The sequence below is a fragment of the Stegostoma tigrinum genome, chromosome 8, assembly GCF_030684315.1.
Source record: "Stegostoma tigrinum isolate sSteTig4 chromosome 8, sSteTig4.hap1, whole genome shotgun sequence".
Classification (NCBI taxonomy): Eukaryota; Metazoa; Chordata; class Chondrichthyes; order Orectolobiformes; family Stegostomatidae; genus Stegostoma; species Stegostoma tigrinum.
Genome location: NC_081361.1, coordinates 38,142,089 through 38,156,005, shown reverse-complemented (window position 1 = coordinate 38,156,005; position 13,917 = coordinate 38,142,089). Strand labels below are relative to the sequence as shown.

Below are 13,917 nucleotides of genomic sequence, written 5' to 3'. Positions count from 1 at the left end.
TGAAGGCACCACACAGAAAATACTGCTTTATGGTCCACATAACAAATTCCCTACACAATTTAAAAATACATCAACAATTTTTTTTCAGCCCAAACAGATTGGAAATTTAACATGGCACCATGTGAAGGTTAAGTAATTTAATAATGAACCGATATGAGCTTGAATGCACAGCATCTGCCTTAGCTGAAGTTTTGTCCTTTGTAAAAAAAAAGGCAGAGATGGATTTTTTTCTGTTGCTTCGTCGCCATAACTATTATAATTCATCTTTTGATTTATGAGCATAAAGGCAGCAAAACTGTGTTAATTAGCAACATTTTATACAGAAAATGCTCTGCATGTCACAGGACAATGTGATGAGGCCTGAAAACAAGTAGCAACAAACTGATTGGCGTGCAGGCTTGAAATTTACTTTTTATTTTTGACACTGTAGTGACAAGCATCTAGTTATCTCTATGCTGCATGAATTTTTTTTTTAAATGCCCACAACCTCGTTTTTTTTGAACTATGGAAAGAAATCAAAATGCTTAAAATTCTGTCTTCACAATTGGGAACCAGTTATCAAACGCTGCCATCAGCCAACGGCCTGCAGAATTTGGTACTTCCCTGCTGTCAGAACTCATTGTAAGAAAAAGGCTGCGTTCTGACAAACTACAATGACTATGTCTGAATCATTTCATTCCAAAGCAATGAAAGTCTAAACATGTCTGCCCTGTTTCATTCATGTGTAACATGGCCAGGAGTCTCTGACAATAACAGTATTCGTTCGAGAAGACATTTGTTTCTGGAAGTAATGTACACACCATAAGTTTTCTGGACGTTAATATTAGCTTTAAATTCAGTAGCCACCCAAAACATTTCATTCTTTCTCCAAATGGTCTAAAATTTCAAGCATGCCGAGCATAATGTTCCAGTCTCATCTTACCTGGAATGTTGAAATAACTGAATAATCTCAGTTTCGCATCTTACTTTTTTGTTTAACTTTGTATTTCTCTCGAAGAAATGTGGTGACCACCTGCAATTTCAAAATTTAAAAAAAAATGCTTACAAGTGCAAAACGATGCCTGAAACTCAGCTAGTTTTACAGAAATGTATGTCTCAAACTCTCATAGCAGAGTGTATAAAGTGTGCACTAGCTGGGAGAGTAAAGGTACCAGAGGAAATTAAACAAATGGGGAAACCACAGTAATTATGCTTCCTGTTTCAAAGGTTCATTGTTGGCCTTTCTAAAGTTGATTAATTCTGGCACTGGCTGATATTTGATGGAACTTGCATATCTTTGTGTGCATGAATGGTCATAATTTGGAAATGAAAGGTAAGACAGCAGCATGAAAGACCTTTCATTCTCATGGTGAAATATGCACTGGGACAATCTGGTCTGAAATGATGCAGGTAATACAGTTGGCTCTTTTGTTTTATAGATTGTAGGATGAACTTAAACACACTTAGCTCAATGGAAATAGCAAAATGGTGGCGAATAAAGTGAGCTTCCAAGTAGTTTCTGCCCATTTCTGCTTTGCCTTCTACGTTCACCATTCCAAACAAGTTTGTTTGCATGCTTCTAGTAAGCCCTGACTCAGTTACATATCTTCATTGGCAAGCTCCATTTTCATCATCAAGTACCCAAGTTTTTTTAAAAAAATCAATGAAATGCTGACAAACCCTGGCAAATCATAAGTGGCTTTATTTGACAGCACATCTAATTATAACATTTTCCCCAAAAAACTAGGAGATAATATTAAACGTGTCCCAGAACATAAGTGGCAGCATAGCATTGAACTGCCTGCTATCGACCGTGCCAGGCATTCTGTTTCATTGACTCGTACAGAACTGAATATTGTGTATGTTGCAACTTGTAGCAACCAAAAAAATCATGTTAGGTGCTTAATCCATGTGTAATTTGAGCTCACAAGCCATTTCCCTCATTGTAATTAATACAATCATCCATTTTCAAAGCAGTCATATGGGGCTACCTCACTGCATCTGTTAGAAGTCAGGCAATCCTTGGGAATACAGCACTGTGCACCAATGGTGATATTCCTGCCTGTTGCCAGTAGTGAAGCACAGTTGTGAACAGCTTTTCCCTTCTGAGAAGACGGATAAGCCAGACAAAATCCACCCATTCCAGTCTAAGCCTTGTAGATGGGCAGTCATGGAGTGGCACCAGCAGTTAGTATAGAGCACCTTCAAAGTCTGATCAGTCCTATCATTTTACTTGCTGGATCATTGCAACGGCCTATGCATGTTCTTTGATACCCACTTGTAACCTTTGGTGGGAGATGGACAGAAAGCTCAAAGGTATTGGATGGGGGTTTAGAAAAAACTAAATGTTGCGAAATAAATTTGTATTAAGGTGGAATTATTCTTAAAATTATTAACCTTACTTTTTAAACCAATAATCCTGTGTTTTTTTTATTGCACCCTGAATAAATTGCTTCAAGACATTTTTATATAAATGCAAATCATGCATTTTATCACCATACCTCCACTGCACAAAAAACTCCCCACCTGTCTATATATGCCTCCTTTTCTGCTTGCCCTATGTATTCCATTAAAGTCAGGTTTCCAAAGTTTTCATTATTGTGTACACATGCTTTCTTTACACATTTCTCCTATGATCTGGATATGGTATGATCGAAGCCCTAATCTTTGTCAGGACACTTGTGCAGTGCAATAATCAGTGCTGTAGCCCATCCAAAATGAAAGAGGGAGAATGTTTGTTTTGTTTGCTTGTTTGTTTTTGTGACTAAGTGATAATATTTATAGAGAGCATGGAGGAAAATTTTGTCATTCGGATACTATTGTTCATTCTTATGAAAAAAAGTTGACAAATGATAGGTTAAAGAGTGAGTTCATTAGTTAATAACCATAAAAAGACATCATAATACACAAAGTGATTAGGAGTAAGAACCAAATCCAAAGAAAGTTGAAAGAAAATCCCTGGCCAGTGTCTGAGTCATTGATAACGAAACATTGTGCGTGTTGCAGTTGATATTATTGGTGGTATTAACAATGGCAGGTAAACAGCTTGCATTTGGATTCTTGACTTTACAGGTTGGTTAAAGTTCTTTTTGTCCTAGTTTCTTTCGGCAGTGACCACTGGCCACTTTGAATGATAGAGAAATTTTGCTCCTTCTTTACCTGCAGTACTGGGGTGTTTATGTCCGTTCTCCAATCTGTGACCTTCACAGCATGCCAATCCGCATTCATTAGTTTTTCAGATGACGAACACACAGATTAGGGTTGAGTGTTGCTTTTTAAGCCCATTTGGGGGGCGGGGGGAAAACTATCCCTGGAAGGTGTCATAAGGACAGAGCATAGCCCTGGAACATCTATGGACATATTAAACTTTGAATTGTAATTTTTTTTTAAAAAAAGAACCAGAGTCTTACAGGTGCACAAATGACTGAGGATGTAAATTCAGTAGCTGTTTGCAGAGTCCTTTTTTGGATCCATGGAATGTCACGTTTAACAAGGTGTCAAGGAAGCTTCAAAGAGATGGACTTACGAGAGGGCAAATACACTACAAACTGACCTGTGTAATTTCCAAAGAGTTATTCTAAGACTGTGAACAAGAAAGACGAGCAAAGGACAACAGTGTGGGTGAGAGACATACAAGAGCAGAGCATAAAAACCAGCCCAACACTGGTCTGTGTGAGCTAGTGGAAGAAGGTGTGTGAGTGTGCTGGGGCACTGGTATGCACTAGCCTGGATTCTAGTGTTAGCGTGCTATTAAGATCACAGTCTAAGAATTGTCCATTAGTCACCCGTGTCGCAGGCCAAGCAGCGTCTTGGTCTGTATTCAGCCAGTCAGAGGAAACATGTTAAAAGGGTTGCAGGGAACCTGCAAATCCAAAGGTCTTAGAATCCACTGCTTGACTGTCAACATTCTGCTCTCTGCTCTTAACAGATGATCGAGAGATTGAACTTTCTTTTAAACTCTTATGTAATCTGTGTTTCTGTTTCTTCTTACCAATGAACAAACTCACTGTATTAACTCTGAGAAAGCCTGGTTAAATTAGTTCCTTTTGAAATAGTAATTAATTTGACCAGATGGAAAAGTAGCCAGAAGGAAACCTTTTCTTAAGTTAATCTTTTTGTGACCAGGTAAGAGTGTAGATAAATATAGAAGGGAAAACAATTCACCCTCACCCCTGTCCCAGAACAATAATAATATGGGGATCATTACCTGGGGTCTGGTCATATACAATAACAATGTTGCATTTTGACATCAGTTAAGACTTTCAAGAGAAGACTTTCCTCCTTGCATTGTTTTCTCATTACTTGTAGAAACCGAGGTAAGGATCTTAGTCATTTCTCTGCTAAATTCAGAAATTATACAATGAAATGTTCTTCTACCAAGAAAAGACTGGATTGGAACACATTTCATTAGGCAATGAATTACTGCAAGAGATCTTTGGCATTTCCACGAGAACTTGGACAGTAGATCAATGGAATTCCCAAAGAAATGGTATAACTGATCTACATTGCTCTACTATGAAAAGGCCTGATGAATCAGAGCATTTCTGTCCTGACACAAGCTTCCAGAAACACTTTGGAGCAGGAAAAGCTATCTGTAGCCAAGAAACAGTCTTTTTCCAATAAAATTATAACCCTTCATGTACCTGCTCTGGCATCAAACCCTCCTATGCCTTTCCTTTCCAGAAATATGGATCTAATCACCTCTTGTATCCAGTTACAACAGTCTTGTGCGGGAACTTACTTCATAATGTCTCATGTAATGAACAATTCCACCCAAGTTGTGCCTCTTTTTTTCAGGCCATTGCTCATGTCTCTGGGATTGCTTTTCTATCAGTTTGTGAGGAAATAGCTTCAAATTGGGTAACAACCTACAAATTTTCCCTGCCTGTAGAATGTTATCAGATCCCTAGAGGTTGATTGTATTGATATTACAAGTGGCTTTCCTAACACCTACGTGCAAAATACATGATTCCTTGCTCTTCAGCCATGCCTGTATTCTCCTGACAAAACTCATCCCAGGCCCCCTCTCACTTCTTAAAGTACCTGAGGAACATTGGAAGGGGGCTGAAATGAGGTGCGCAAAAGGTCAAGTCATAGTCTGTCCAACTGAAAAAGAAAATAAAGGTAATGTTTATGGAAGTTTACTATACTGAGCAAGAACAAACTCAAGCAAGAACTCAAACTAATCCAAATGAAGACAATGAAGAAGTTGGTTGGGGGGGGGGGGGTGGAGGTGGAATTGAACTGCGCTAAGTTTCTTGGCTACAGATAGCTTTTCCTGCTCCAGAGCGTTTCTGGAAGCTTGCATCAGGACAGAAATGCTCTGATTCACCAGACCTTTTCAAAGTAGAGCAATGTATATCAGTTATACCATTTCTTTGGGAAATCCATAGATCTACTGTCCAAGTTCTCATGGAAATGTCAAAGATCTCCTGCAGTAATTCATTGCCTAATGAAATGTGTTCCATTCCAGTCATCTTTTTGTTGAAGAACATTTCATTGTATAATTTCTGAATTTAGCAGAGAAATGACTAAGATCCTTATCTTGGTTTCTACACGTAATGAGATAACAATGCAAGGAGGAAAGTCTTCTCTTGAAAGTCTTAACTGATGTCAAAATGCAACATTGTTATTATATACGACCAGACCCCAGGTAATGGTCCCCATATTATTACATTTCTGGGACAGGCATAGCCTTAAATTGCAACTGTTTATGATGTGGGAGCAAGCATTACAAATGATTGGGATGGTGTGTCTATGTGCACAGAAAATAAATCATCTTAAATTGGAAACCGAAAGGACTGCAGATGCTGTAAATCAGGAACAAAAACCGACACAGATTTTCCTTCACAGATGCTGCCAGACCTGCTGGGCTTTTCTAGCAACTTTGCTTTTGATCTTGAGTTGGAAAATTTAACATTTGAAAATAGATATGGGGTGGCATGTTGGCTCAGTGCTGAGCAATTCTGTGTCACAGCACCAGAGGCCTGGCTTCAATTCCACCCTCCAGCAACTGTCTGTGTGTGGAGTTTTGCATGTTCTCACCATGTCTGTGCGGGTTTCCGCTGGGTGCTCCGGTTTCCTCCCGCAGTCCAAAGATGTGCAAGCTAGGTGAATTGGCCATGCTGAATTGCCCAGAGTGTTCAGTGATGTGTAGATTAGGTGGGTTATAGGGGATGTGTCTGAGGTTTGGTGTGGACCTGTTGGGCGGAAGGGTCTGTTGACACACTGTAGGGATTCTAGAAATTCTCTGAAAATATGGTGGAGGCTAATATGAACTTGGATAGTGATGTTGATTTGTTGGACTGAAGTATTAACATGTAGAGGGATTGTCCAACCATTATTTATTAAAATAATTGATTGAACAAGCTAAAAGACAATCTAACTGAATAGAAGATGTATCACAGCAGTCAAGCAGATGTTTATCTATGGGACAATTCATGTCATAAATTTTAGTTTTCAAAAGGATCAACTGTAGCAGAAATGCTGTGCCAGTGGCTTGAAGGTAATTTTGAGAATGGGCCATTTTTAGATGTTTCGGTTTGAGCCTGCACAACAATTCTCCAAACAAAGTGAGACAATCCGTTTACAAAGTGCCAGTAACACAGTAGTTAGGCTTTTGATTCATCTGTGTGGCGCTTGGTTTCTGCTTGTGGCAGTAATCCAACCACATGCATGCGTAAGGAGTTTTGCCAACTTTCAGGCTAGGCTGCTATATTGGGGCCATTCTGACCTTTATAATTCTTTTTTTGGTGTCTATTCAAACTTTGGACTGGATCTTCAACTTGAAATATGGTTCTTATTAAATATTCCATTTAGCCAGGACTCTGAAAAGATTGGCTCAGTCTTACGACATTTTCCAGAGTGATAGGCTCAAATAAAAGGGAAGGCAAGAGAAGAACAGTTCCAGAAAGCTGTCAGATTCATGTCTGAGGTTGGGTAGTTGACGGCAATCAGCTGGCTCTGAAATAAAATGTGTATTTTACCGGTGAGCTGTGTTTAGCAACACAATGGAATACAAGTAATTCTTCACTGCTTTCCATGGTCTATTTACTACATGTTACCCATCCAACAGTATAAATGACCATCACAAAGGACAATTATCTCTCTGAGCTACATCAATTTGAGTAGAAATACTTTTATATTCGACTCTTTAGTCATTTTTATGAAAGTATGTCAGGTCAATTCGCTGTCTTGCTCAGTATGTACAGTAACTTTACCTGCACTGTTGAATAAGCTCTACAGCCTTTCTGAATAGGAAACAGTTGTAGAAACAAATTTTGCATTTAATTCCACCCCCTGCCCCTCTCCTGTAGCTGGGAATCCCGGTTCAGGCACCCATTATTAATGACGAGCCAGTTCTATCCCAGCTAATAAAACTCTACTCAGCACTAAGAGAATCCCTCAGTGCCAATTCCCTATATATATCTGCTGCAGAAATATCTCATTATGTGCCCTATTTCCAACCTTCCTTCAAGTCTATTTCAATGGTAATTCTCTTAGCTCTGAATTAGCACTTTTTGTGTTGCGGGCTTACGCTCACCTGAGTGTGATCCGTAAGTGTTTCTTACAGGAGCCTAAGGGAGTAGACTTCTAGTCCTTCGATTTGAGTCAAAGTCCTGTCGGCAAAGTGCCCAAGTGGATTCAGCCCACCTTTCAAGTTTCCTGAAACAATGTTTTATGTCTCTCAAAAGTAAACACTTTCGAGGAACATAAAATAATTCACCCAAGTGGAACTGTCCTTGTATAACTGTCTTTTAAAAAGTGAACCCAGAGAGTCATGCATTCCCTAATTTAGCAGCGATCTTGATTGAAATATCGGACAAAGGAGTCTGAAATATGCGTGTTCGCTAATGTAAAATTCTGCAGTTTCACCGTTATTTTTACAAAAGAAATTTGTAATTAAAGAACAGATGGTTCTCATTCAGCTCAAGGTGTGAGCATAGTTCCATAGAGAAGCTAATTACCCTAATTTCATTTCTCTCCTCATTCCCCAGAAATAAATTAGGTTCCTCCTCGAGTATTTACCAGATTCCTACCTAAAATGTTGTGATTGCCATGGTATCAATGACGGCTTGTAAAGGGGGCATTTTATATCCTAATAAATCTTTTATGTGAACAAAATCATTTCATCCTTCCTGTTATTGTTCCCAATGCCTAGTAGTAATTTTAAAGCTGAATCACCAACTCCCGGAAGTAACCTTCGCTACTCGGTGTATTGAGCACTCTGATTACATCAGCCCCTAATCTTCTCAGTTGCAGTGAATGTGATACCAACTGTCGCAGCAGAATTGATCGTTTCTGCACTTGAGTTCTCGGCTGCATTTCATCATCTTTATTGTTCATTGGGAAAGGCAATCAGTTCATCTTAGGAGTCATGTACAGTCACAAGAAATTTGGTTTTTGAGACTTTGGCCCATTTTCCAATCCAGCCTGCATGGAAAGTAGTGTGATGCAGGTGTTAAGTGCAGTAAAACACACAACAGCAGATATTAGTTCAGTGACTATGTCCAATTTTTGTTTTTGCAGTGCTGACATTTTCACTTGGTTCAAACGTTGATTATAATCAACTGAAATGGCACGGGATTACTCAAAGTACCCATGCACATTTGATAATTACAAGAAAGCTAACATCTTGAAAGGTGATTTCACAGTGAAAATACCTCTGTAGACAAAATCCATCAACTGAATTACATAAGATGTAGGATAAAATGGACTAATTAATTTGAACCATTCAAGATTTCAAGAAACAAGATTACAGTAAGACTGGATAATAAGAGCAATGGTCAAATCTACAACAAACTTGATCTGCTCTTATCAAGCCAATTCTTGAGTAGAGTCTCCTGCAACTAAATCTGTAGTCTAGAATGTTCAGACACTGATTTTTTTTCCCCCCCAAGAACTGGCATTTTTTCAAATAGAATCCCTACGGTGTGGAAACAGGCCCTTCAGCTCAATTTGTCCACACTGACCCTGACAGCATCCCATCCAGACCCATCTCCCTATAACCCACCTAATCCTACACATCCCTGAACCCTACGGGCATTTTAGCATAGCCAGTCCACCTAGCCTGCACGTCTATGGGGAGGAAACCCACGCAGACACAGGGAGAATGTGCAAGCTCCACACACACGCAGTCGCCCAAAGCTGGGATTGAACCTGGGCCCCGGCGCTCTGACGCAGCAGTGCCAATCGCAGAGCCACCCTCATTTTGTCAGCTTTAAATATTTCTTTCCTGTTGTCCTGAGAGTTGAAACTAAATAAAGACAAATTTTCAGATGTGTGCTATGTCTGAAGGAGTTTGAGTGCTTTCGTGGAACAGTTTTATGTAATCCAAGTAAGGGAGTGATGGAACTATCCATTGTCACCAACTGATTGTTTCTCTTCAACAACACACGTACTGTTTTGTTCTAATTTGTTTTCAAAACTAAGTTGCACTATAACATGAAGGCTCGTTAATTAAAACTGAGAAGTACTGGATGTCTGTACCATTAGAAAGATATTGCGATTTCAGGCTCTGTCTTGCTTTTCGATTTACTCCAACTATACGTTGCATTATTAAACTGTAAATTCTGTGGATTTATTTGGATTAGTTCCACCAAATCTATAGTTTAATCTGTTCTCATCATTGTAGCTGGGCTTAGGTTATCTGAAACCAGTAACAGTCTTAATGTAGTACAGGAAGTGGGACAAGACAGTTGGAAACTGAAACCATCAAAAGTTTAATGTCATTAGCTAAGAATGGATCAACTAAGGGGGTCTAAAATTATCAAAAGCAGCAACCCACAGACACTTGAAACTTCCGTGAGTCTCTATTTTCAGTCTGCTGCAATCCCACACCTAGTAAATGACTCCGGGCTGTAGACAGTCAGCGTTTGATGGTATCGGCTGCAGCTGAGCCCCTTGTTGCTGTTTTTTATTTTGCCGCAGACACACTGTCTCGGGTTTGCTTGAAGTGCCTCTGGAGTGCTGCCCATGTGGAGCCAGTACATCCCCCAGGCCATGCAGTTTGACTTGGCTGTCATTCCCAGCACCTGAGTGCTGTCGCAGTTCCAGAGGAGCTAAGAGGTCCCTGGAAACTGGCACATCTACAGAGTCTATAGAGAATACATCTGCTGTGCCTTCTGCTATTTTGAACCTTTCATAAAATGACTCACCACTGGCTACAGTTTGGTAATTTATCATTGTAGACAGACCCTGTTCACACCTCATGCGGCACTCCAACTTCAAACACATTAGGCTGAGTTATTGGGACCTTTGATCCACATCCACAGTTAAGAAGCTCAGAGGAAAGGGGTTAATGTTATTCCTTCTCACCTGGCAGGCAGGGCACTGATAAATAAGCAGGTTCCTTGTCTGGTCAAACCCATGCAAGGTTCTTCTGTAGGCCAGAGCCTCAGCAAGCTTTGTAAACAGATGGACTTTTGCATCAATCAGAGCCTAGCAGCTTCTCCTGAGCGGAAGCTGCTATTTACAGCTAGGAGAGCAGCTCTCCTGTTAAGACACTGATCTTTCACTGGATACTACTGCAGCCACCTCAGTCCTGAATTCCATTGTCTTCCCTTCTGTAAGAGCCACTCTTTACCATACCTTATTGAGTGACCGGGCACACTGCAGGAAAGGGACTACAGTATTTAAAATGAGGTTACAATCTCTGTGACTTCCTCTGTTGGATGGGAAGTTAGCTGACTGGCGTGGTTTCTCAAAGGAATCTTGCTCTGGGTTAACTTGACTTTTGTCTTGACCAGTTTCATTGAAGCATTTAGTCCTGGTTCCAACAGCGCACCAAAGTTCAACGTTTACTGAATATTGTCTGGAATTTTTGTTCCTAGTATTTAGTCATCTCCATGTTTTACACTTCTTTAAAGGAAACATTTAAAAAGGAAACTACTTTCACTGTATATTGTACAGTACAAGTTGACCTTTCTCTTATGAAATGAAACTAAGTTTTATTTTTAGCATGTTACATTACAATAATTTGTGATTGAGTATTTAAGTTGTGGTTCCGTAAAATACATGAGGTAATCTGGACAGTAGTCTTGTAGTTGGGTTTAATTTGACTTATTGCACCTCACAAAGACTTGAATCTTAATTACAGCAAGTTTGCCTACATAACGTAATACATTTCTGTCCCTAAAGTAAAGTATAGGAGGAGAGGATTTCTCCAATGCTACCTTTTATCAAGCAAAATATTTTGCAGTGTCACAGGCAACAATTCTAGCATGTGGTCAATTTTTGCTTTTCTAAGTCAAGCTAGATTAGCATGTGGAATTGTCTGAATGAATAGTATTTGATAATCAGGTTTGAATCAATTTGCAACCAAACTCTCATGAATTTAAACTTATCATACTATTACTTGCCTTTGTTATTGGGAGCTGGTATTTGTTTTCTTACAATGTTCAGAAATGGAAGGAGCACACGTTCTGAACTCAAGCTTGACCAGCGGAACCATCTTGACTATCCTAGCAACTATCCCCACAGATGCTACTCACTGTTTTATACTTGTAAGACAGGTCAAAAGGGCTCAAGGGTTCTCGTGGCACAGTGATAGTGTACCTGCCTCTGGTCTGGGAGGCCTGGGTTCAAGTCCCACCTGTTCTAAAGCTGTGTAATAGCATCTTTTGAGAAAGATTAGAAAAATAGGTTAAATAAAGAAATGTACAACAGGTCAGAAGTGCTGTTGTTGTGCAGTGGTAGTGTTCTTGTCTTTGAGCCAGGAGGTCTGGGTTCAAGTCCCACCTGCTCCTGAGATATGCAGTGACATCTCTGAGCATGTGGATTAAAATATGTTTGGGCCCTGTTGTGGTGCATTGGTACTATCCCTATCTCTCGATTGAGAGACCCGGGTTCAAGACGTACTGCTCCATAGGTTAAGGATTTTTTTTTCCTGTTAAGACAGGTCAATTAGTTTGAAGCCTCATCATGTAGTTGTTTTCTTAATCTTTTGAAAGAAATGATGCATGTTATTGAGCAACATGGCAGATTTTCTTTGGCTGTCTGCTACTTTTTAGTTTGGATGAAGCTCTTTGGGCAATGGTTTGAAATTGAACTTAATGCTTTGAGGAATGATGAGGAAAATGTCAGCTTCCAATTTAAAAACACCTGCTGAAATATTTTACTGTTACTGGGTGGGAGTTTTATTGTAACAAATGATATTTTCAGGGAATCCTGACAGGTTTGAACATCCAATCGATAAAAACAATGAGACTTTTTTTTTCAATATAGACAAATTAAAGCATCTAAAATTCCACAACTTAGTGAGGAAATTGAGCGTTGAGATGATTTCTCCAATAAGCAAAAATTGCCTGTGGCTTGATTATCTACCAATTTATAAAGATTATTGTTTGGAAAAGAGCATCCCAGAACAATAATCTTCAGTTTTAGTTACTACATCCCAGAGTTGCTGCACCGTTAATATCTGCATAATAATAAAGTCTCTATAAGCAAGTGCCCAATACACAATTAATATGATGGTCTTGCTTCTTGAAGTAATACAAAAGTGTTGTCTTGGGAGTTGACAGTTTTCACCGATTTTACTGAGAATGGTAATACAGATTATGTGCAACATGCTGGAAGATCACTGAAACATTGATTTTTGTACTAAATTTATCTTACCATCTCCTTTCAGAAATCAAAGGACAAAAATAAACGTGAGATTGGCCAGTGGAACAGGCTAAAACAAGCATAAATTCAGCTGTGAAACTAGCACAAAAGGGTTTTTTTTTTAAATGTAAGTTGTTGTTCTTTGATATTTGCTTTTCAGAGTAAATTGAATAAAGACCTAATAATACTGTTTGAATCCCACTATAAATCTTTGTAAATCAGTTTAGTTTTTATTACTATCCTCACTTCATTGCTAGATGCTGGCTGGGAAAGGGTTTCCAAGCAAGACTTTGAAAAACAAACAAATAGCACTTTAGGGATGTAAAACTGGATTGTATTCTTCGTTCAGCTCTCACTTGAACACTTGGCTTCACCAATCTCAATCGGATCACTTGTAGAATGACTTGCTTTGCTCATCCACAGTGTGCAGTGTGAATCAGAGAGTAACACACGTCTTTGACAGACGACTTGGAGCAACACGAGGGAGAGAAACAGTGACTCAGAAAGACCATATGGGAGTAGACATCAGAACCTAGAGAGGAGGTGGTGTGGGCTAGAGTGATAAAGCGAGGGGAAAAAGAGAGACAAGTGACAATGAGAGGGAGATAGATGGATCTGGGGGTGTGAGAGACTGGACAATTAAGGGGAAACAGAAATCCCCTGATGACATAACAGTGATCTACCCAAGGATAGGCCTTTGCTCTTTCCTTCAGGCCTCATGGACTTCCCTATTGCTGAAAGAAGTTTCCATTTTCTGTTTCAATGTGTAATATAACTAAGATATTCACAACAGGTATCCTATTCGGTTTTCAAGATTTGGTGTCTGCCTGGATCCAGCTGTTGTTCTAAGGTCTAGCCCTTCTGCCACTACTGAAACTGAAAACTGATTTCTGTCATTTGGGATGTGGCTCATAACCCTGAAGACAGGCAGGGACAACCAGCCACTGAATTCTCAAATGCTCCAGTTATTCCTGCTGATGACAATAGCCACCAGAAATACAATTCAGGTCATGTCAGTCACTCTCTCACCAAACTTAGAGTACAGCAATAGACTGAAAAAGTGAGAAACTAACACTTGCAGAAATTAGGATGCCATTAGTAAACAAATTTCATACTTCAGCACTGTATACTTTAACCTTTTAAAAACAATCCATTTATGCCTGAGCTGGGCCATCAATTGCCATTCTGTCAAAACGTCTTGAATTTTCAAAACAGGAACATCTGCTACATCTTGCAACATCTGGTATTTAGATTTTCCGTACAGTGTATTGCTAGAGAGGACTTTTTTCCAAAGACCTTTGAAGCATCATTACAGGGTACGTCCTATTATATCTC

The 13,917-nt window shown here is 39.4% G+C and overlaps 1 long non-coding RNA gene across 1 annotated transcript in view; it reads left to right on the top strand.

Annotated features, from left to right (window-relative positions):
- Nucleotides 1–12,663, top strand: part of LOC125456650 (uncharacterized) — a 42,491-nt gene extending 29,828 nt beyond the window's left edge. Inside the window, exon 3 of the long non-coding RNA XR_007248488.1 lies at nt 12,608–12,663. This is a non-coding gene — a long non-coding RNA (uncharacterized LOC125456650). The remainder of the gene's footprint in view (nt 1–12,607) is intronic.
- Nucleotides 12,664–13,917: the final 1,254 nt, after the last annotated feature.